Below are 24,367 nucleotides of genomic sequence, written 5' to 3' on the forward strand. Positions count from 1 at the left end.
TGGGTCTAGTTTAGGTATGCTACTGTCCGATCCCACGATCATGAGTTCTGTCTTGCTGCGATTTAGAGCAAGATTATTCAGCATCATCCATTGTTCTATCATGGCAAAGATGCGATTAAGTTCTTTTTCGTCCTCATCATGGTGGCCCGTTAGGGGGATGACACATTGGGTGTCATCGGCAAAGTTGGAAAAGAGTATGCTCTCCTGTGCAAGATGGGCAAAAAAGGGAGTCATAAAGATGTTATAAATGCAAGGCGACAAGCTGGCGCCCTGCGGAACTCCAAACAGTATCTGGATTGCTGGCGCTTTGGCATTGTTGGCACATACCCTGCCAGATCTGTTGGATAGGAAGGATAGTAGCCAGTTGGTAGCTGCCTACGAGCAGTTGGCTACGGACATGAGCCTGTCTGCAAGTATAGCGTGGTCGACTAGGTTGAACGCTGCCAATTGGTCCAGAGAAATAAGAAGGGAGACCTTTTGAGAGTCCATTCTTTGGAGTAGTTGAGACTTGAGGTACAGAAGCGAGGTCTCAGTACCGAAACCCTGTCTGAATCCCGACTGGAAGGGGTTGAGAATGGGGTGGGAATTGAGATGTTGCACTATTTAGGTATAGGCTACCCGATCCAGAATCTTTAATAGGAAAGGGGAATTGATTATTGGCCTATAATTGGTGGGAACATTTTGATCCAGGTTAAGTTTTTTTCAGTAACGGAGTAACCCAGGCTTGCTTTATATTGTCTGGGGCCGTGCAATTCTGAAAAGAAGCATTTACAAATTTACATATAGCTTGGACAAGAGTAGGGGGACATGTTTTGATGATAGTGGAGGCGCATGGATCCCCTGTGCAATTAGTAGCCTTGAGTTTATTAATGATAGATGCTAGCTCCTCTTCTGATATGGGGGTGAAGTCAAAGATGGGAATATTGGGATCCCTAGTAAAGGTGTTACTAGCTGAGTGGGTGCCCTGTAAATCAGAAGTACTTTTTTTGGCAGCTATAGAATCCCGAATACCATCCAGTTTATTTGCCATGGCATTCTGGATGTCCAGACACCAATCATCATTTTTGGTAATCACAGATAAAGCTGGTTCTGGGACAACCTCTTGTTCTTTCAAAATGTTGAATACTTTCTTGGAATTCGAGGTGGTCTGAGAGATTCTGTCATCTGTGCTAAATCAATTTGCTCCATATTTTTGCACAAGGGAAACGTTTTGATAATCTGGCATCTGGTCACTTATGGAGCCCATGGCACACCAAGGGCCAGATTATTTAATATTTGCACCAGTTCTAAAAAGTGAGAAAATGCTTTCATAATATGAAATGGAGCAAACAGGTTGTGTCACAACCTGTATTTTCTAAAAACCTTTGCACTAGGACAAAAATAAATCAGAATGATATTTGACTATGTTTTCTGCATAACAAAAAGAAATCGGTTTACTAAATTTTGTTTCACGTTACTCCTCAAAAATAGCCAGTAGAACAGTCTGGTTAATGTTTCCTAAACTGAAAATCTTTTTAGATAATACAAATTGGTGCTACACCTTTTTGCTCCATTCCCAATTATCAAACCAGTTAAATTGGTGCTAAATTCATTTGCTAAATTTTTTTGCACAATGCTTTCATAATCTGGCCACTGAGGCCAAATTATCAAAAGGTTTCCCTTGTCCAAGAAAGTGAGCAAATTAACAGAACATTTATTGTTCGGCATTGATTATTCTGAATGTAGCAAAAAGGTGTAGCCCATTCTCTATTATCTGAAACTATTTCATTTAGGGCAGAAATTAAGCAGACTATTTTATTTACAATGTGGTATATGTGATATGAAAAGACATGCAGAAAACACATTTCTTTTCATGTTATACTGCAAGCCTAGTAAAATGAACCCAGTTCTCTGCCCTACTGCATGCATGTTTAGATCATATGAATTGTGGCAAATCCTTTTTTCTTCTTTCTGTGTTATGTAACAAATTTACTCAGTTGTTTCTGGTGCAAATGTTGGATAATCAGGCCTCCAAAATGGTGATCTCTTGGAACCCTGAATGTGTGTGCTGATTAAAAATGATTCAAGTCTCCTTTCCTGGCAGTGTGCCACACCAATGTGTGCACACTATGAAGAATTACAAACCAGTTTAAGTAGAAACTGGAGAATATGAAGATTAATAGGAAAAGGTTCTGATTTCTTCCTCTAATGATGAAGAAAATGGAATGGTGAAATAATTACATTATTATGTTAGGAGATTTATACTGCACCTGTCACAAAGTGTTGGATCGGAGAACGTGCACGCATTCCGTGTAACACCGATCCCAGTACATTGACAGCCTGGCTTTACATTGTCATCTGCTTTATCCCTTTCCATCCAAACCATAGATTGTTTCCTCTACACTCCCACTGTCTAATCAGCTAGAACTTGGCGTGCTGGGTGGCCCACTCTTGAACCGTGCCTCTGCGCCCCTTGTGCCGTTTTGCAACAAAAGAGGGAAAATGTTATATCCATGGGCTGGACCACATTGATCCCACAACCTAGCGACAGCCGGCCAGAGAGATCCACCTGACCTACCCCTACCACTTTGCCCTTTGTGAAGCAACATGTTTTGAATGCAAAACCAAATCCAACACATCATTTCCTGCAAGACGTGCCTGATGGAGAAATAGAGTATCCACATCCCAAATAAATGGCATGCTTGCATGGCAATTCATCAGCCTTCTATAGGATTTTAGGCAATGCGCATTGCTTCAAAACTTCTTGGTACATTCAGTTACATTTTAGCCATTCAGCTCCCTTCAGAGAATCCTTTAACATTAGACACGTTTAACAGAGGCTCATCTCTTTGCAGGTCTCATGTTCTAATCACATGACATATGTCCTTGCTATGGTGGGTCGCATGGTAACAAGTGAGCACCTGTTTCTCTCAGTTGCCACAAACCAATGTGACATTCTTTTAATGGTTTAGGTGAGGAAAAGCCTTGTTCTGGTACCTGGTGCTTCTTATACTTGTATTGAACAAGTGTTCATTTCAGAGCCACACAACCTTTTGGTCTGTACCAATGCTGTGTGCCAACAAACCCATTATTCCAAATGTGAAACCATGGAGAAAACACCTGTGAATGAACACAAAATGTGGTGTCCGTTTTTTATTACTCCTATACATATGCACTTTTTACCGTGCAGCAGGTTTAATTTGCACTTTGTGAATGGCAAGTTGAGTTTGTGCTGTTTGCTGAATTCAGAAATCATTTTTAAGCACATACACAGATATAACAAATGTAGATAATGATATGCATCGCAAATTATTAATAGAGCATTTCACGTGTTGTGAGAAGACATGGTGTAATTAGGGAGCACTTAAAATAAATCAATAGTCAAGTTAAATTGGTCATTTGACCAAATCTCTGGCTGCTTTCAAAATCCACACAACTTGCTTGGAGCACAGTTGCTGACACATGGTGATACCGGGCAGTGTTAAGCCAACACACTAACTCGTTTCAAATGATATACATTCTGCTCATTGAAGAGTGTAAGACAATGTGCATACTAGGTTTGATGGCCAAATATAGCTTCCAAGAGGCTCTGTGTCATGTTTTATAGCTTGTGCCAACCTCACATGTTCAGCCAACAACCCATTGCCTTTTGGAACTTGCAGTTTCATTTTTCCTTCATACTCATTTTTTTTTTTTTACAAGTCCTCCCTTTCAAATTTCCACTGTCTTAAAAACAAGGAGGGGTTGAAGGTGTGACACATTATATCTGGCCAACTGACAACTATGCACGTATTCTCTTGTTTTGTTTTCAACTGTATAGTATTGCGGCAGGGTATGGAAAGGAATTTACATTTAGATCTCATCAAACAGAAATACATTTTACTAGAACATATTGTAAAACCCTATGAGATCCATTAGCGTCAACAATTAGAAAATTGCGACATGCTAATTGCTGTACACAAATTATATTTTATAATTATGATTACCAGGTGGTGCAAACCCTTCACTGAATAACATTTACTTCACAGCATTGCTCACATTTAGCCCTACTGAATAACTACAATGTGGGGAAGGCTTTAAAGACATATTAAGTGCATATCACAGCTTGCTGTATGGCGACCAGCATAGGTTGTTGCTTCATTTTAAAATGGCGCACAACATTTATATTTATTGAAATATTCTGTTTTTTTCGTTTGCATATAATCCAAACGTACTGTTTTTCCTGGTTATCCTAACACAGGATTGTGAAGGACTGCCCCCGGACAAGGATGTAGATGTCCCAGCTGTTTTTATTTCTATTTAAACTTAAAATGCTGGGGGTAATTTTCTCTCAGAGGGAGGGTGGTGTGCTGATCAGTCCCCCTTCTCCAGAAACTCCATGGCAAAAAAACATAGTACACACTTGTGCCTGGCTGAATCAGTAGCCTGAGCTGCAGCCCCTACTCTCCCATGACGCAGAACGGGTTCAGGGCACATGTGCCCTCTTGACAGATGGAGGGACAACAAAGTTACTGGAGCATGGGAGCGGCATTCATGATATGCACCTCTCTTCCAAAAACCCATAATTATGGGTTAACAGTTCTGGGAGCATGTTGAACTTTAAATATAAGCCATCACTGATTTAGTGTATGGTGGATGGTAGTTGTCATAATTATTACAGCCACATCCAATTGATATTAATTCATTCATTCATTCATTGTTGTCATTTATGTAGCACCGTTCACCATAATTATGGTTCCGACACGCTGTTGGTTGAATGCCCATGGAGTGGCCGCAGTCCAAACTTTGGGATAATGGGAAGGTGCTATTACTCGTGTGTGCATTTCAGCCATTAAAGTTATCTGAGGGAGGCCAAGACCCTGTTAGTCACCCATGTCTGAATGGCATGTGAATGGGAGCAGCAGAGGTATACTAGGAACTAAAGGGGAAGGATTCTGTTTAAGGAGATAGCGAGTAATGTGGGAAGCTAAAGGTTTAATTTTTGTCAGAATCTTCATTCCTTTGGCAGAGGTGTTGTGTAATAGTGTTTGTATCGTTTGTGGGTGCAGGGTGGGTGGAATGTGCCTGTGCCTTCTGCTAAATTGCAAAGGTGTGGTGCGCAAGAGGAGACAATGGGTTAGCTGTACAGGCAACAATGTCTACATCCTGGGTTCCATCTATGTACAAGGAACAGTGCTACGTTTCACAGATGATCTAGGTGCTAAATGAATACAAATTACTCACCAGCTGAGAGAATCTTAGAGTGAAAGATTTACATCCGTAGTTCCTTCTAGTGCAAAGAAGGTCCCCATTTCAGGATGGTCACACATTTGGATATCCGGTGAATCCATTTATAGTTTTTTGTGTGTTTTCACAATGTACTGATTCTACTGTATCCGAATCTTAAAATTGGATATTAAGAGACACGTCTTTCACTAGTTTCAATTTGTGTCAGCTGCTTTGCAGATTAAATATTTTCAAATTGTATTCGATTTCTCTGGGAACCAGGATTTAAAAAGATTTGGCCAGAAAAGTATTGCCACAAAATCTACTACAGTTTTTAACTCTCGGGACACAGTTAGACAACAGACCGAGGTGTCTCGGTATATTCTCCCGTACACGCTGACAAGTCTTGACATTTTTGGACTCTATTCACGGTGTAGAATATATCTTCATCCTCTATTTTAGTTAGCAAGAGGATCACTGTCTGACCTGCCACCAAGTTGATGGGTTCATCACTTGTTTGTCAGGTCGAAGAAAAGCCTACCGTTTTTTTTGCCCGTCTTCTGTGCCCACCGTGCCTTCCGCGCACGAGGTAACAGTGAATCGAATCAGCTGATGCAATATGCTTATTTACAAAAAACAAAGCTGAGCCGGCTACTGTGACGAGTCCACGAACCAGCCCAATTTTTTGGAGCGTACATAGTTGGCAGTTTGGTAAACCAGAATATAGAGTATTGCCAAAGTCAATATTATATTATTATTATTATTATTATTATTATTATTAGTATTAGTATTATTAATAATAATAATAATAATAATATGAGTTGATCAAGGTCCCGGTGACCAACTGCCAGTGTTCTTTGGGAATTAAGTGTAGGCTCATTTCAATAACAAGGGGCGAATGAAGTCTCCTCTAGAGACTATATTAATCTGAACAGAAAAATATAGGTTCCAAACTATCTCCAAATTTCTTACCTTTGATGCAAAGAGTTGTGAAGGGTTAGGGGTACGGAGAAAGTTGATTAGGAACGATTTTGCTCTGAGCAGTAAATCCTCACTTTTACTGGGGTTAAGTTGTAGGACGTTGCTGGTCTGCATGCTTGAACTATAGCTCTGTCCCCTAAACCCTCCAAACTACCCAATTTCACATGGAATCCTCTTTCTCCCTCCCACCTCTAGTCCTTTTTCCTCTTCCAAATGTTTTTTTTCTGCACTTTTCATTTTTGGCAAACCCAGGTTATAACCGTGGTTATCTCTTGCATCAAGCAAAGAAAAAATTGATGCTTTTAAATTTTTGAAAGGCCTTGCTGATGCACTGTGATATACGTATATAGCGATAAATTTGGTAGAAGGGCCAGCCCCTTTGCTGTCAAATAATTTAACAATTACTTGATGCTCCACACCCCTGCCATAAATAGAGTCAAGACTTCGTGTCCAAGTTGTTTTGTATCGTGTCCAAATAAATCCAGTGTTTTTTGCTGTGCGCTGTGCAGAAATGTTTCTTTTTTCTCTATGGGAAATGAATGGGAGCAGGCTTTTTTGTTTTCTTAATAACTTTTTCATTTTAAGGATAATCACGGTTATTTGCGGTCGCCTGTGGATAACCGCAGTGATTTGTTGTACATTGCTAATATAACCGTGTTTATGGGGAAAAACGTTTGTAATAAAAGGAGTTAATAAAATTAGATTAATACAAGGTGGAATTGTATAGCTACAGTGAGGTTTGGTTAATGGGTGTGGCTGAAGGATATGGCTGCTTGGTTACTTTAAGGTGCAATATGGGAAGTGTACACAGGCGAAGGCTCTGGTGGGTCCAAAAGAAACATATTGGGGGACCATGTATAGTGGCCACAGCTGAAGGCAATGGCTAGTGGCCCGGTAGTGTTTTCAAATATACAGTGGACACCACCGAAGAATGTGCTTAATGGCCAAACATATTGAGTGTTTATGTACAGTGGACACTGCCAAATGCTATGGATAGCGGCGCGGTAGTGTTATAAAATATACAGAAGGCACGAGTGAAGGCTGTGCTCACTGGCCATGGCCAATGGCCCTGGCGAGGAGTGGGCCCAAAAGACACGCATATTGGGGGTATATGTACAGTGGACATGGCCAAAGTAAGGTTTTGGCCATGGTTAATGGGCACAAAAGACATGTATAGTGGTAACGGGCTCCACCTAGTGGATCCAAAAGAAACATATTAGTGGAACATGTACAGTCGACACGGCCAAAGGCAGTAGCCACTGGCCATGGCCAAAGGCCATGGCTAGTGACCCAGTAGTGTTTTAAAATATACAGTGGACACGGCAAAAGATTGTGCTCACTGGCCAGAGGCAAAGACCCTGGCTAGTGGGCCTGAAAGACACGTAAAGTGGCTACAGCGGAAGTCCTTGGCCACCTAGTGGGTCAAAAAGAAACATTTTGGGGAACATATGCAGTGGTACGGCCTGTAAATAAATGATGGTATAACAAAAACCTTGAAATTCACTGAAAAAACTTTAGTTAAGGTACAGTTAAATTGAGCAGATAAAACACAACAAAACCCTTAAAATTCAGCGGATGTGGGAAGTCATGACCAGCTCAACACAGCGCATTCCTGCTGCAAAGTCCATGAGTACATACATATTATAGGAGAAGGGATTCACAATGACATACAAAATAGCATTATGGAGGACATAGCAATATGGGACATCAACGGGAGAGGGCCGAGTTAAGCTGGACATGACTAAACACATCCACTGAATTTATAGAGTTTTATTGCGTTAAATATGCACACCTTAACTGCCCCTCAACTAAGTTTTTTCAGTGAATATATGTATTGAACAGTCTCCAGTACCACATTAATTAAAATGAAGGATTACGGTTTGGTTTAGTCATGAAAAAGAAACAGGATAGTTCTTTTCAGGAAGAATTGCATATGTATTCACCTTGTTTGATCTCACATTTTGCAATAGGTCTGCAGAAGAAGAGTCTTTTATTTTGCTTCAAACCTTGGTTCAATTTCACTTCTCCTCTCAAACCTCTGATGTTTTGCAGTCACGCCACGTGTTAAATAATCTCAATCTACTAGGTGGGGGTGGGGAGGGGTTCTTAGAATATTTCTATAACCTAGTGGCTTGAACTAAATTACAAAAACACCAGTGAATGTTTCAATTATCACATCGACAGTACATTTCATTAATTTGTGTTATATGTCAGTGAAGGGACCATGACATCACAGAAGAAATATCTGCCATACATGTCCTCATTATCAGGTAAAACATTATAAAATACTGTTTAGCTCATGTCCTATACACCTTTATGTAAGGTGGGACTTTAACATGAATCAAACGTGCCTTATTCATCTCATCTTAATGCAAACCATATTCTCAGTTTGTGTTGTAAACGCTTGAAATGTTGGATCACTGTTTTTCAAAAGCTGGGTAACATTAGGGAGACGTAGATCATTCTGACAGCCACAATTATTCTTTTAGACTATCTGAGGAGTTGCAGGCAAAATGACATTGATACATTATATGACTATGCTTATAACAAGTGTAGACATTGCACCAACGTGGTTGGATGTGAATCCGTCTTTATCCAAGCAACTGCAGCATGTATGGAAAGGTTATATACTCAAAGGTAATTCATAGTCATCAAAGTTGTGTTTATTGATGCTGGGAAGTTCAGGACCTTTTACACAAATGGACAATGGCCAACAAGGGATGTATTATGAATTGCTACTTATTTCTTATACCCACATTGTATAATTCGATGATATAATTTGTGATTTAGGATTTATTGATTTTTTTATTTTTGTTTGGCTGTTCTGATTGATAACTTGATATTGTCACCCAGTTTTCTCTAAATATTTTAAACATTAGACTGTCAATGGTCATTTGATTATTTTATCTCCTAGATACCAAGAGCTAACTAGGTCCTCCTTAACATCTGCAAGATCTTTGGCACACTATCTAGGTAGTTTAACTAAGCAAGATCCATCAATTCACTATTACTCATACAATGAGGCCCTAACAGGTGTTGGTTATTTTAAGAAAGCGTAGATAGAGGTAACAGCAATCAAATGTGGGTACCCCAAACACTTGGAACATATACAGCATGTGCCAAGCTGCTACTGAGTGTTTCAACTGTTTTCTAAGAGAGCAATAATTGCAAATATTTATATAGCTTCAGGGTGGGTTCCCACAGCGTCCAGAACATATTACACTTGTTGTTATTATTGTCCAATTTTTTTGTAATTTTTCTTTTATGAAACCATTATTTCCGTAGCTGCTACTAAGGAATGGTGTCATGATAACCTGTTGTGTTAGCTGCACATAAACATGTCTTTCAACCTAAATATCCCATTTCCATTCTTCAATGACCAGATTATGGTCTACTCTTTCTTATTAGTCCTATCCCTCCGAGGGGAATCCTTCTTGCTAGTGTATGCATGAGTTGAGATATGAAAGCAACTGACCGGATAGCCCCATAATCACCTGTATCATACAGTGACCATTATCCTCCCTTCACTCTCTCATAGCCAAGTTGAAACCACCACATTTGGCAACTAGGGGGAAATGCTAGAACGATTGGACAACCATCTGACAGGTTCACAATGGCCCTACGATTTCTGACTGTAAAAACATGTCAATTTCAAATGCATATACATTTCTGCAATTGAAATATCTGCATCAGTATTATTATACTCCCATTACACTTGCGAAATTCAATAATGAGCATTCTGGGACCTGTAATGGATGTGGACATGAAGCGCCTCATTTTTGAAAAATATGTCATGGACATGCCCTCCTGTACAGTCCTTCTGGGCAAAGATTCGGGACATAATTTTGGAAAAGAGTAGATGAAACAACCCCTAAGTCTCATGAACTGTGTATATTAGGTGCAATAGGCCACATTAAGAAGAAGCATAGAGGTTCTGTAAGTGTAGCGTGCTTGATGGCTAGGCTAAGTTACTAAAAGCTGGAGATGCATAGACGACCACTGCCCCCAAACTGTGAATCAATGGCTAGTGAAGCTCTTATTGTGTACTGAACAAGAGCAGGCCATTTGAACCGATTCACCGGCCGCGGCCAAATCAAGATTATTTGGGGCCTGTTAGAGCTTATCTGGCTAAGATGAAATAGGTGTATGGAATCCTATCCAAACCGCAGTAAGTTATAAGACCATTTTCTTTACATACAACAAATTATATCTGAACTTGTTGCTGGTCCATACATTTCTTTACCCACTATTGATGCTGCTGTAACAATTTATTATTTCGTGTTTCTTCTATTATCAGTTATTGTAAAGTTGGATTGCCTTAGGCTGTCCTGCTATAATGTAAACAGCTTCTAGTTAAAGGTCATAAAAAAAAAACCCATCAAATAAGAACCTGCCTAACAAACTGTAAATGATGTTATATTCGACTTTTGAACAGTCAATAAGTGAATGCATGTGGGAATCAGGGACATAGCATGCGCTTCTTCCATGCATTGTTGTAGTTTAGGAATCCATTCATCCAAATGGAAATAGGAACACAAGCCCCCTCTACTTAACGCACTCACGTGGACTGGAGCTCCTCATTGTAGACGGTAAACTCCTATTTTGCTAAGTTACATTGAAACAGGGAAGATACGCTTCATTATTATATCTGCTCTTCTAAGAAAGGACTAATATTACACCACTGGAGGGATTGGCTTCTGCAATGAAAGGCTTGTCCACATTTAGATATCTTGCATGGATCTTTGACCCCTTGGGTGTCATGGCAGAGAATGCTCCGACTCAATGTAAGGGAAACCTTGAAGGGAAACGTTGTTTTATATAGAAATTCAAAATATTATGTCCCAGGAGTTTTCTTCATGCCCTCTTTTTCCCAAAGTGTTGGCACCTGGAATGTCTTCACTCTTTCTGCCCTCATGCCTGATGGTTATTGAGTAGAAAAATGACTCCTCTGGGAGCAGTCTTCCCGCCACTCAGCCAGCTTCAGGACTCTGCAAAAATAAGACCTTTGCCCAGTCTTCATGCTCCTCTCACCCCTGCACATTCTTCCGCGAGTGCCATCTGCCTCTATCATTCTCTACCTTCCAGCATTCCTAATAGTAGAGTTTCCAGTCTATTCCCATTTCTGATGATACAGCCATCCCTTAATAGGTGCTCCAGCCGCACCCATTTCCTCACTTCTTGCCTCCTCTAGAATGACAGTGTCTGCCCCATCGCTGACTGCTGATCCCCTTTTACCTCCTGACACTAGAAATTGTTCTCTTCTGCAACCGTGATTTGTGGGAGTTGCGGTATGTGTGCCCCCTGCGGTTAGCTTCCCTTCTTCCTCCCCTTTTGCTTTTGAGACTGCATGATGGACCAGCAGTAAAGGTGCTATCAGCACCAACTGTTATTATTATTATAATAATTGTTAGCTCATAAAGTGCAAATCCGCCGATAGATCACATGGCTTTCATATGTACAAAACCAACACCAAGAGATCTAACAAAGACGACCCAGAAGATCATTCTAGTCTGGGAGGGAGAAGAACACTGTCTTGTGTCTCTTCCTTAATTTCAAAGCCCAAACACAATCATGAAACCAATGACAGAGAATTCAATAAACATGATACTAGGACAACAGCATATCCATAATCAAGGGGGAATGAGACAACGGGCATTGCCATTGATCTCACTCACTGTCTCAATTGAAAGGAGCAGACAGATCTTGCCTATAGTAAAAAAATAAATAGGTGATCGCGTTCATCTGTGATTTCCTCGACAAGATTGAATCTGGTAGAAACTCAAGGGTATTCATCACTTTTGCGTATTCCTGGCAGTCATCCATAGCATTAGGCCAGGCTGGGTGGACCATAAGTCTAGTTGTCTTCCCACCAGCAGCCAGCTTGGACCAGGTCACGTTCATCCATTGTGCGCTCATGCAGGCCACGAACTGAGCAGCAGTGGCATCTAAATTGGCATCTATCCAGATGTGGACCAGGGTGTCATTTAAATCGAGACACAGGAACAGATGAGGTCAGTGGTAATAATAATAATAATAATAATTGGTGTTTTGTATAGCACCACCTTCAAGAGTTAACAGTTTCAGACTGTTTGGTAACCGTTTAAATTTAAAGAGCATTATAGGTTTCGAGGAAGGTGTCGATGTCACAGCACCTTTCTGTTGACACCATGATCTATTTCTCGTGTATGCTTTAGAAAGGCACCATGCAAGGATTTTTAAATATAGGTGTAGCCATGAACTGGATTATACGAAAGAGACAATGAAACAGATTTGTGGGGGCACATTCATTCAAACAGGCTCTGCGAATAGACTTGACCACCAAGGTATTACTTTTGAAAACACTTGTCAGCATTTTGCAGACCGGTCAGCAGGGTAATGAGTCTACCCAAGGTAATATGAGTAAAGCCAGAGTCTGCGGAAACTCAGTGTTAGGCACTCAATCCAGAAATCTGAGTGTGCCCTGCAGTCACAGGTTGGAACCCTGGCATTCATAGCTCACTCTTTCAACTTTCCAATGTTGGCAAATTGAGTGTCATTAAATAAGGCAAATAATAAAATAGTGCATAGCATTGGGAATACATTTGCATGGGGTTCTTTATAAAACATGATATTATTATTGCACTGAGTCATGAAGAGCACGTGTGTGGAATTTGGTATGACACGGGCACCAGTACTGATTGTGTATGGGGCACATGGACACAGGATGATAGTATATATGCAAAAGGGTGCCTTGAGTGCATATCTAGAGAGTATAGGAAACCAGAAGTGATGCACGCCATATGGGTTTTATTGAGGCACACATGCGAGTCTCCGAAGTGTGTGCCAAGAGCAGAGCAGAGTATGCAGACAGCAGATCCACCATGTATCAGCTCACCTAGCAGGGACATGTAATCCTGGAGTGATGTCATGAAGGACATGGTGCACTATGTATGTCATGCAGACAGCAGGTGTATCAGCTCAACTACAGGGACATGTAATCCTGGAGTGATGTCATGAAGGACATGGTGCACTATGTATGTCATGCAGACAGCAGGTCCACCATGTATCAGCTCACCTACAGGGACATGTAATCCTGGAGTGATGTCATGAAGGACATGGTGCACTATGTATGTCATGCAGACAGCAGATCCACCATGTATCAGCTCACCTAGCAGGGACATGTAATCCTGGAGTGATGTCATGAAGGACATGGTGCACTATGTATGTCATGCAGACAGCAGGTGTATCAGCTCAACTACAGGGACATGTAATCCTGGAGTGATTCATGAAGGACATGGTGCACTATGTATGTCATGCAGACAGCAGGTCCACCATGTATCAGCTCACCTACAGGGACATGTAATCCTGGAGTGATGTCATGAAGGACATGGTGCACTATGTACATCATGCAGACAGCAGGTCCACCATGTATCAGCTCACCTACAGGGACATGTAATCCTGGAGTGATGTCATGAAGGACATGGTGCACTATGTACGTCATGCAGACAGCAGGTCCACCATGTATCAGCTCGACTACAGGGACATGTAATCCTGGAGTGATGTCATGAAGGACGTGGTGCACTATGTACGTCATGCAGACAGCAGGTCCGCCATGTATCAGCTCACCTACAGGGACATGTAATCCTGGAGTGATGTCATGAAGGACGTGGTGCACTATGTACGTCATGCAGACAGCAGGTCCGCCATGTATCAGCTCACCTACAGGGACATGTAATCCTGGAGTGATGTCATGAAGGACGTGGTGCACTATGTATGTCATGCAGACAGCAGGTCCACCATGTATCAGCTCACCTACAGGGACATGTAATCCTGGAGTGATGTCATGAAGGACATGGTGCACTATGTATCTCATGCAGACAGCAGGTGTATCAGCTCACCTACAGGGACATGTAATCCTGGAGTGATGTCATGAAGGACATGGTGCACTATGTATGTCATGCAGACAGCAGGTCCACCATGTATCAGCTCACCTACAGGGACATGTAATCCTGGAGTGATGTCATGAAGGACATGGTGCACTAGGTGTATCAGCTCACCTACAGGGACATGTAATCCTGGAGTGATGTCATGAAGGACATGGTGCACTATGTATGTCATGCAGACAGCAGGTCCACCATGTATCAACTCACCTACAGCGACATGTAATCCTGGAGTGATGTCATGAAGGACATGGTGCACTATGTATGTCATGCAGACAGCAGGTCCACCATGTATCAGCTCACCTACAGGGAAATGTAATCCTGGAGTGATGTCATGAAGGACATGGGGCACTGTGTATGTCATGCAGACAGCAGGTCCACCATGTATCAGCTCACCTACAGGGACATGTAATCCTGGAGTGATGTCATGAAGGACATGGTGCACTATGTATGTCATGCAGACAGACGTGAGCACAGGTCCTTAGCCTGTACATTGGAAAAGGTGAGCTATTGCACTGTAGCCTCTCCAAAGTTGCATGAGTATTGCACAAAATCGCAGGTAGGCAGGCATTTTTGTGGGAAATGTGTTCAGCTGTTTTCTTTAAAGACATTCTTCCTGGGTGGCAACGGGGGTCTAGCATTTTGTAATTCAGCGAAAGGTGTCTTTTCTAAAACTGATACGATACGTGGACATTTGTTTGATATCATATGTGTCAAAGAAAATTAATCGAGGTTGCCAAATACATGGTACATACCAGTCTACAAATACTAATTGGCTGCACGCATCCCATTCTGTATACTTAATCTGGAAGCCTGCAGTGAACCTTTCAGATTTCTATTAGGCTCTCCTAAACTGCTGGCAATGTGCATTTCTCGAAACGACATCAATCTGCACATTAAACGCCTCTTCTGGCCGGGAAGATATATCGATTATTTTCTCTCCGTAAAGTGACAAATACCATTTTCAATACTATAATAGAGATTGATTGCAGTTTTATGGCACGCAGAGGGAGCTCCATTTACTGAGGACGCCTTGGGGCATGCGCGAACTGCAGGGACACGAACGAATTAATACAGAAATACATTAATTCATCTGTTTTATATGAAGTCCGAAATGAATGTTGTGATCATAATGGAAAGGAGAGGCATGCTCATTATTACAAACTAAAAAGGTTTCCTACTAATATCCATTACTTCTTGCATTTGGTGCTCCAAATTGGCTAGGATGCATCCCCGAACTTTTAGCAAATATGAAGGAAAATATAAACTTTACAATTCGCTTTATATTTTCCATAACTTTATGCGTCGGTAATCAACATAATATTCACTACATGCAACAGAAATGTAAGTGATGTATTTAGAGCAAAACTGCTCAGTGGAGATACCGTTCACGTCTGCTGTTGGTTTCAAAGAGACTGGCAAATTATTTGAAGACATGCTTCCAAACCCCATTACCTGCATTGCTTCTCGGCGGCTAACTTTATTCTGACAGCCTGGCAAGTGCAGTGTTAAGTACCAGATGAGTTTACTAGTGTTTACCCTTCCATTTTGGGCCCGTTCAACAAGTGTGACGTTTTCATCAGGGAATGGGGTCATTGAAGCAACAGGAGTCAGAATGCCATAACCGTAAAGATACTGGAAAACATATTTAAATACGTCTATATATGAATGGGAGGCACTGGGCCTGTATATTGCATTGAGTGCAGTGAGACGTTGTTGTGGTCGGCGCTCTTACCTTACTTTTGATTGAAAAAGAAAAGGATGGCTTCCCAGGCCCTTTTAATATGTGGGCAGAACCTGAAAAGAGAATATGGCTTTCAATTACCCGACCCTAAAATCTGTGCTCTCACTTTAGAATGCGGGTCCCCAGAGTATGACTGATGACAATGGGCCTCATTAGGACCCAGGCGTTAAGGGGTTAATGGCACCGTAAAAGGTATCAGCGCCGTTAAACCCTTAACGCCTTACTACGAGGTCCCTTTGCGGGACCCGACCTTAACGGCTGGTCTGGACCAGCCGTTAAAGTAGGGCCCCGCAAAGGGACTCGAGCTAAGTACGGTACCGCAATTTGCAGTACCGTACTTACTGCCTTCCCCATTCCCACTATGGCCTATGGGGCAAAAATGGGAATGGGGAAGGGCCATGGTCGCATGGGGGATTACCGCCCCGCCAACCTTGGAATGGGGTGGTAATTCCCCATTCCGCCATGGCGGACTCCGGTATCGACCATGGTGCTAATAGCACCATGGTTTTCCGCCGGAGTCCTAATGAGGGCAATTGTCTTTGGAGAACATGAAGTGCTGCATTAACTGCATCTCAAAACACAGTGCGCTCATTTCTCTCCGAGTCATTTGATAAAGATTTTTTGAGGCTATGAAATCTCATGCATTGCAGCTTGTGTTGCACCTTTGCATATTACTCCCATTTATTCCAATACAATGTTTCAAAACCTCTCTTGTGGGTGTGCATGAAAGAATGACATATTTACCTGTGTAGAAAGAAAATAGAAAGGCTAGCAATAAACCTCTGCCGAGAAATCCATCCCTTGAAGAGGCCCTACTATTTACATTTTCCCTGGTATCTCTTCAACATTATGCTGCAAAATTGATGGACGAATCGGTTTACAGCTTATCAGTATTTGACGATGATGGTGCCTCAAACATGTTTTATATGTATTTTAAATGTATAACGTGTGCAGCCAAATTGTTATATTTCAATTTTACTTTTAATACAACGTAGACAAGAGCAAAGCAAATTACACTGCTGCACACAAACTGTATAACTGCGTTTTTAATTGCATTCTAAAATAATCGTTGTGTTCACTGTGGATCTAGTACTGACCGGAAGCCCTCGTTTAACCCGGTGGGGATCATTTTCATCTGCCCGTTATCCATCAAACCCTATAATATATGTAGGTTCTGAATGCTGGCACAGTCTAGTGTTGTATGGTACGTTGTTCCAGGGGATGTTGTTTCTGTGGTTATACTGGTTTTCATGCCGCAGGTCAAGAATCTTCATTGACTTCTTTTGGAGTTGTCACATTTTTTATAATGTTACTATTGTATTGCTATCATCTATCTATCTATCTATCTATCTATCTATCTATCTATCTATCTATCTATCTATCTATCTATCTATCTATCTATCTATTCAAGGAAAACATTAGTTGAAGTGCAGTTAAGGTGAATAAACTTAACGCAAAAAACCTTGAAATTCAGTGCATTGAGAAACTCAGGATCGGCTGAACACAGTACCTTCTCGTTGCAAAGCCAGGAGCACATATATATTATAAGAGAAGGAATTCACAATGCCAAGCAAAATGGCATTATAGGAGATATGTCAAAACGGTGAAGAAAAATAATTCCCTGTGCACCCAGACCCTCATTAAGTGCCCCCTCATGTGTGCCCACTCCCCCCACACCCATGATGGCCTCCTCCCCTCACCCATTCTCCCCACAACGCTTGTTGTTTCTGTGATGTAGTTTTAGTTGAAATGTTGTTAGCTGTGGTTATACCACATATTATACCCAAGGGTTTATGAAAAATCATTAAGCCTCATGTTGCAAACTTGGTCCCTAGCCCCCTCCAACTCACAAATTTCACTTGGTGTCCTCTTGCCTCCCCCACCTCTAGCCTGATGTCATTTGCATGTTTGTTGACCTGCAATTGCTTTTTCTTGCATACAATTCCGATACCCTGGGGTATAACTGCAGGCAAAGATGGTGGCTCTTTCATTTATGAACAGCCATATTCTCAATGCACTCGTGTAGATATAGCTATTTATTTTGGAGAAGGGGGTACTCCCTTCTCCGTCAAATACTTAAAAAAGTACTGGACAGAATAAACCCCAAACCACAAAAGGGTTGCGGGTCAAAACTTCATGCCCAAGATGTTTTAAACCTGGTCAAATTCCATCTGGTGGTTTTTTCTCTGAGGTGTAGCAAAAATGTACCTTTTTTGTCTATGGAAAAATGAATGGGGACTATCCCAAAAGTGCTTTTATTTAATATCTTTTTAATTTCTTAAAGAATCTTTCCCAAACATTCCAGTCTCGGGGGGGGGGGGTGTACAAAATTGGCTGCACAATTTCATACAAATCAGTTGCATGAGTCAAACGTTAATAGCGATTCATTTTTTTCAATTTCCTATGTAACTCCGACCTACCTTAACTAGAGGACACTGACTGCAGCCTTATGATATAAAGCAGAAAATCTGCCAATTATTTCCTTATACAATTCCACACTGTTCCACCAATCTGACCCTCTGGACATTACTGGCTACATGACATTTGCACACCCCAACCCTTTCCCCAGATTGCAACCCCTTAACACATCAGACGCTTGATTGAAATCAGCGAAACATCAATGTGATCACAGAAGGACCAGTCAAAGCTCCTTTTAAGCATCTCGACGCAAGGAACAAAACTCAAAGCTCCATTGAAAGCCATGTTTCAAGGCCCTAGAATGCACATTTCTGAGATATTTGCAATGAGATGCACCAAAACGTTCTGCACCGCCCCAGGGTGAGGCGACAGATGGGAAGAGCACCCATAAGGTCCCAGTATGCTGCAGCATGCCACCTCTTGCCTCCCATCCACGTCTGTTCGATAGTGTGCCAGCCAGCCACACGCACCCATTCTCAGTGCAGTTTACTTCAGAGTGCAAAGAACAGCGACCTACAGGATCATTGATTTTCAAAAATTGTTGAAAGTGTTATCATGTCCGCCTACAGAACCCCTGCTTAGTACGGGTACTTTTTGCTAATACATAATAATTTTGCATTGCATTGTATTCTGTTCAGATTTCATTTACAATTTGAGGATAGAGATGATCTGTGACTTGTTGTAAGGTTCTGGCGCAGATTTTCTTTTTCTATTGGATGAATCAAATTAATTCCCCTGACCTTATGGTTATTCCTACCTTTACGTTTTTTCAATTCTGTGTGGCTGTCTTTAGCAGTATTGATAATTTTACAGGTGTTTTTGTATCCTTCTGGAATTGCAATTTGTATGCCTGCGGACTGCTTTTTTGTTGTAGCTCATATTTCAGTGTATTGTATTTCTTTTGCCCTTTTGGAAATTAAATACATACATAATAACAAACATACCAGGAAATGAAGACCAAACAGGAATGAAATACCTTGGTTTGTTTTTAAATCAACTGTTCGAACTTGTATGTGTTAATATTGCCGAAAAATGTGAGTAAAATAAACGTTTTTAAAAAACAGATGTAGCATACAAATTATCATACATGGTGTCTCTTTTAACAGAGCACGCTTCTATTTTACTTTCTATTTCCAGAGACCCTATTTACAAGACTGTGATGGTAAATGCAGACCTCTCTTCTAAGAAATTGTCAGATGCGTTGACAATATTGTGGACAACGTGGTTGCCAGCATTCAGCAAATACCAAGAATAAAGCACCGTTTGTTCCAGGTAATTTTCATGCTTTCACGTTCCTAATTATAATCAATTATTAATAGCCATTTCATTTATCAAAAGGATTGCTTGATGTATTAAGTATCTCGAAAAAAATTGAGGGTGTTAGATTCGCATTTGTGCAACATCAACGGCAGGTTAAAAATTAAACGTACAGCAGGTTGTGTTCTCAGAAGTCATTAGTGCTGCGTGTAAAATGTCCACGGGTTTAGCATTACAAACCAAATAGCAACTAATCACAAAAATAGATTTTTCTTAATGAAAAGTATTCTTTTCATAAACAGCTTTGAGTACATTTTCAATAATATTCAGTCTGCATTTGGAAACTATAATACGCGTGGCACAGTGAACTGTTATATTTATTAAAAGCCTTCAAAGAGCCAATTTGTTATCATGGAAAGCTGGAAAAACATTAAATATTGCAAATGGTGCTCATGAATATGGCAGAATAAGTTGAAGAAAAATAATTGACATATATAAAAAAAACTCATCATCACACCCAGCCAGGCCTAAATAAGTTAGATTAATGAAACGACATCCGGGATCAGCACTTAACTTAGTATTCATCTGTTACTTTATACAAGAGGGGTCATGGGTATTAATACAAACTCAAGTGAAGATGGAAAACAGATGGAGAGGAGACCTCATGACAAGTCATTCTGCATCTTGAGACACATGATCTACAAATGACTATGAATCAAGCCTTAAAACCCTTAGGAGAAGAAACACTTGCCAAACACTAATTTCATTCAAGACTCGCGTCAAGCTTTTCAGGCACCTAATGACCAGTATTGCCACGTGCTTATCGCTGAAGCGTATCTTAAATGTCAGTTATGAACCTTCTGGATCATTAGCAGTGTATGGCATGATGGAGTACACCATTATCCCACAAATATTAGAAATGTACGATGGTCTCTTAGATATGTCATCACTAAGACGGATTGAGTTGGTGCTTGCCATCAGTACAGTACAAGTTCAGTCGAGAGAACATGTATCATACAGGTTAATGGTAGTATGCAGAGTCTCTCAGGGTTACTCAGTCACACCAATATTCATTAACCGCTTAACAGCATCTCCTCACTAACCACCTGACATACCTAACACCTCATGACCAGTCATTAACCGACAACACAGTGGATCACAGAATACTTTTAAAAAATGATCTTGAATTATAATGAATAGCCCATAAATGGATGTGTTCTTTCCAGTAAAACCATAGTCATCAGGTCAGGATTGACTCTTTAATTTCCTGACAATCCAAAAACCTTCTTTATTATCAGTACTATTCAAAATGTCTATGTGGCCTAATGTTCATGCAATATATGGACACAAATCACAATAGCAGATGTATGCCAAGAATACAGAGTTCCACCTCCAACTGGACAATGCTTCTGAATGTCAAAGCAAAGTAATACAATGTCCAAGCACAGCGTTTTCAGGATGAAGCAGATCTACGTTTTCCCTCAACAGTTTCAGATAAGAGATCTTGGTATTAGAAAACATACAGGGGTCACATTTCCATTTGATGATTGGCCAAACAAGCTCGGAGAAACAATAGACATCATTACGGGTCCGGGCAGCCAGAAAGTCAGGCGTGCTATTCCAAGTTCGGCGGTCAGGAATTAAGGCGCCTGTAATTTTGTGAATCCCCATTCCCATAGGTTCCCTTAGGACTCTATGAGAGTGGGGACACGGAAGCGCTGGGACTGCTGTCAATGGTGCTGATGCTTCTGTGACAGCTTTGCCTGCTGTGACTGCTGTGCCCAACAGGGTCAGACCTGGAGGGCACAGCGGCTCTGGCAGGCAAACCTGTAGTTTGCCTGTCTGGAAATAAGGGTGTCGGTGAGCTTACCGGCACCCTTATTTCCGGACCAGCAAACTTGTAATGAAGCCCAATGTTTCCAGTGACGTAAGGTAAAGAAATTCTGGTATCCTTTTTATTTTCAAAGCTTGGTCATCACAAAAAAATAGCAATCATCTCATGATTCTACCTCTGCTGTAATGTTACCATTGAGTGGAGAGAGAAAGAGAACGTATTCACTTTTGTGACTTGACTTTTCTCAATATGTTCAATCCATGATTTTTCAGGATTTGCCCATATGGAATGTCAGTGAAACTTATCAAGTTAGTCAATCTACAGATGCCATCGATGGCGAGGGGGATTCTAGGTCTTCCTGGAAAGTCCCTATGACGTGAAAATGTCATAAAGAGCTTACCTCCTACAGTGATTTTTCACAGCCCTGGAACCATGGAGCTGGGACAGCACTTGGACCACCTATGGTGGAGATTCTAAAGGCACTCCTGCGAACTTCAGACCTAATAGAGGCCCATAAAAGGGTGAGGGAGCCAGGCTTCTTGTGGATCTGGACACATCACCGGGTGGACCAGGGTTAGATTCCACTCTCGGTTTTGACTTGGACCAAGCCAGAGACAGGGTGCCTTTGATGATGTTGTGCTTGGATCGAGATGAACCAGGAAATGGTCCTTCAGGCATATAGGATGTTTTGGGTAAGCATATATTTCCACCTGATTTGATTACTAACCCTAGTTCTCAAACATGGCGCCCATCAGTTCATGGAGGATTATGCTGGGACATTTACTTGTAGAAAAATGACTTTGGCAGCCAGAAGCAGAATGAGATTGGAGTACCCCAACCGTCCATTCCCTCCCCTGTGGCGCTGCACCTACATGCTTGATTGATTCCAAAAGAATCGCGTTTTCCTGAAAATACAGGAGGGATGTGTCAAAAGAGTAGATAAGGCATGGCAAACTTCTATTTTGGGTTTCTTAGTGAAAATATCAGATTTAGCAGAGGAAGCCAAAACTAAAGGGGTTACTCTAAATCCTATAGAGATTAGCAATTTGCCCAATGGGAACTATGTTTTTAAGGAATGCTAACACAACAATTTAACAAAAGGGGAGGAAAGACATCTTGCTTAAGATCATTTAAAAAATGAGGGGCTTCACAGGAGCCATGCATGTGGAACACACTGGAACCTTATTGTTTGGAAATCAGTTTTTCAAAGAGCTTGTGATGTTTTTTCATACTTTCACTCCCTTGGATATTTCTCAGTCTTCTTGAAAGAAGATATGTTCCCCATAGGTCCCCATCGGTGCTGTTCCACCAGGTATGGCTTCTGTTCCTTAGGTCTCTTTTCACAGTGGAAAGTTGAAGCTCAGTCCTCCCCACAAAGAACCATACCTTTCTCCTTTCATCAGAGAGCGCAATTAGCCAGGTCATATGGATTCAGAGGTGGCAAGACAGAGCATCCGTCAACCATGCTAGGTTATCCACACACCCTCTGGAGGAGCAAGTGGGGGGGAAATTATGGCTCTTTACACACAAATGTTTCTCAAGACCCCTTGGTTCTTCAAAGCAGATAAAGCTTCAGGTTGGAGTTCTTGACCCCTCCTCATCAGCCCCCCCAAGAGTGTTGAATTTTTCCAGGAATAATCACTAGTTGATCTCACAGGAAGTATCGGAGTTCCTGGTGAAGGATACAGTGGAGAGGCCTGAACCACACCAAGGGGTTGTGGGGCGTGGGGAGGGACTTCATCAGCAGAAAAGAAGCAGATAGGGTTTCACCTGTCATTAACCTTAGGGAGTTGAATTTCTTTGTTGATTATTGTCACTTCAAGATGAGCCGATTGCTACATAGAAAGATGTATTGAGGTCAGGAGCGTGTCAAGCTGCACCTCAAGAATGCATATCTCATGGTCCTAATTTATAGGTCTCATATGTGATTCTTGATATGTGTGTGGAAAATGACATGTTTTTAGTTTTCCAGGCTTCCCTTTGTCTTTCTTCTGACCCTTGGTGCTTGGCCAAATGAATCAAACCGGTAGTAGAGTTTCTGAGGACCATGGGGTCAGATTAATCATTTACTTGAATGGCATCATTGTGAGCGTATCCATTTAGGTTGTGTGTGGTCATGCCCAGATGAAGGTACACTTGCCTGGAACTCATCATGAACTTTCACAAATCACATCTGTCTCCATCCCATCTACCGGCCACAGAAGACATTTTTGGTTTTCAGGAAGGAGATTCAGAAGGTTTTGTGGCAGTTGATTTTCTCCATAAGACTTCTGAACAGGTTATTCGTCCTGCCCTTGTCTTCCATTCAGGCAATCATTCCAGGTGTCTGGTGAATGGGGGAAATTAAATCTGCACTTCTGTCAAATTGGGATGATCTTAAGATCAACACAGAAACTAACATCCCCTTGTCCCTCATAATCATAGATATCTTATAAGCATTTGACACTGGTAACCAAGCATCACTAAAAAAGTGCCTGGGAGAATCAGGACTGTCTAAGTACTCACTACAATAGATGAGCTATTGCATCACCAACAGATCAGAATCCACGTGCAACACCCTGCAGATAATAATCATGCAGGATAACCTGTGCAGCACTACAAGGATCAAGCCTAACACTTCTGATTGTCAATATGTACATGTCCACACCCAGTTAGTATTGTTTTATTCAGAGTTCAAAATATACAGTCAGCAGAATACAAAAATACAGCTAAAAACTATACTATATGAGATGACACAATACAAATATTTTGTGTTTGTTTTTTAAATAAAGAAAGCTCAACATGCATAATAAATCACAAAAAACCCAGGCATGTTCCACATCCCACTATTAAACAAATGACGGATTCAACCACAATTTTTTTTTCTGCCTAGACCACCTTCAAAAAGAGTGTGCCAAACCCCATTCAACCAAAGACATTAAGAATGGTGTCTGATCCAGTTGTAGTCAAGCGATTAATACTTTAACACTCAATTTGGAAATCAGATCTCCTTAAAGTGGACATCCAACTTAGTAACTCTGACAAATTTAA

General features: G+C 41.2%; 1 long non-coding RNA gene across 1 annotated transcript in view; it reads left to right on the plus strand.

The window, feature by feature from the left end:
• The window catches only part of LOC138513075 (uncharacterized), a 208,928-nt gene that overhangs the window by 84,953 nt on the left and 99,608 nt on the right, over positions 1 to 24,367 (plus strand). The window contains exon 2 of the long non-coding RNA XR_011281689.1: positions 19,384 to 19,518. This is a non-coding gene — a long non-coding RNA (uncharacterized lncRNA). The remainder of the gene's footprint in view (positions 1 to 19,383; positions 19,519 to 24,367) is intronic.

The sequence above is a fragment of the Ambystoma mexicanum genome, chromosome 12, assembly GCF_040938575.1.
Source record: "Ambystoma mexicanum isolate Mex_15411 chromosome 12, UKY_AmexF1_1, whole genome shotgun sequence".
NCBI classification, from domain to species: Eukaryota; Metazoa; Chordata; class Amphibia; order Caudata; family Ambystomatidae; genus Ambystoma; species Ambystoma mexicanum.